Source organism: Fukomys damarensis, unplaced genomic scaffold, assembly GCF_012274545.1.
Source record: "Fukomys damarensis isolate Sample0158 unplaced genomic scaffold, DMR_v1.0_HiC HiC_scaffold_1, whole genome shotgun sequence".
NCBI lineage: Eukaryota > Metazoa > Chordata > Mammalia > Rodentia > Bathyergidae > Fukomys > Fukomys damarensis.
In genome coordinates, this window is record NW_022900913.1 from 37293514 (window position 1) to 37294938 (window position 1425).

The 1425-nt window shown below is 36.4% G+C and overlaps 1 pseudogene; it reads left to right on the plus strand.

Annotated features, from left to right (window-relative positions):
- Nucleotides 1–1174, plus strand: part of LOC117285391 — a 7954-nt pseudogene extending 6780 nt beyond the window's left edge.
- Nucleotides 1175–1425: the final 251 nt, after the last annotated feature.

The window sequence follows — 1425 nt, forward strand, 5'->3', positions numbered from 1 at the left end:
CACACACACACACACACACACACACACACACACAAAATCTCCCACAGACATATGCATCTGTAATCTCAGCATTCTGCGGGACTGAGGCAGGAAGATCACAAGTTTAAGCCCAGTATGGGGAATTTAGCAAGACCCTATCTTAAAATAAAAAAAATTTTAAAAGGCTGGGTATGTAGTTCAGTGCTTAGGCCCTGTATCTATTCTCCAGTTCCTGGTTAAAAAAAAAAAAAGACTAGTGCTAAGGATTGTTAACTTTACTTTTGAGGAAGGAAGATGTTAGGGGAACTTCCTGAAAGCTTGTCTTAAGATCACTAATATTATACAACAGAAGGGGAAAACTCTTAAAATTAGAAGTTTTAAGCAATAGAAAATACAGGTTAGAACTCCTGAGCAACTAGTGATCAGAAACCACTTAGCTTGAGGTAAATTCCTTCTCTCTTTTTAAATATCTTGCTTCATTGCATCACAATATTGTGTATTTGAGCTTTTCTTATCATTTTGTTTAAAAATTATATAATATATAGTACTACTAGTAATAATAAAGAGTAGGGCAGGCACCTCCACCTGGTGGAGTGTCCCACACCAGGAGCCCGAGGGCAGGTCAGTCTTTAACTTTTGCTGGGAGTCATGGGTGCTGACTGGGAGCCAAAGGCTGGGGAGTCACAGCCTGCCTCTCATTTGGACCACTGTATTATATTATGAAAGACGTGTTGTCTGACTACAGCGTGCTTACAGCAGGGAAAGCATCACTTAGTCTAAGATGTACATGTGTACATGTACATGGGCTATGATGGCTAAAACATTTTAAGAGAAAATTAATGCAAAATTTCATGATGGATTATGTCAGCATGGTGAAGAAGTTTTTGAATGGCAAGTAAAATACAACAAATATAAACCTTTATTGAGACCTTAAAAATGAGTTAAAAGAAGACTGTGAAGGATTCTTACCACATAAACTGTAGATCATGTGCTTATGAACTTGAAGTTTGTGTAAAATGTGAAAAGAAAGAAGACATTGTTATTCTGTTTAATGAAGAACCAGAAAAGATGGAAAATATTGAAAATAGTCAAGATCCAATCATAGAAGAGATGATGCAAAAGGAATGAAGAAAGTGATGATGACTTAGATTTTGATACTGATTTAGATGACACAGATGATAATCAAATGGGTTAATGTACTGTATAAAAGTCTGTCTAGGAATCTCTGCCTGCCTCACAAGTGCAAGGACCTGAGTTTGGTCCCCGGTACCAAAACAAAGAAACAAAAAAAACACACTAAAAAGTCTGTCTAGGAATGTGAAATTTTGATCACCTTTTGACTTTGACAGTGTCACAAAAGAATACTGTAAAATCCCAATGAACAAGTCAGAAAAAGCTACAGAAAATGTGTAAAAGTCACACATGAACAATATGAATTAGCATGAT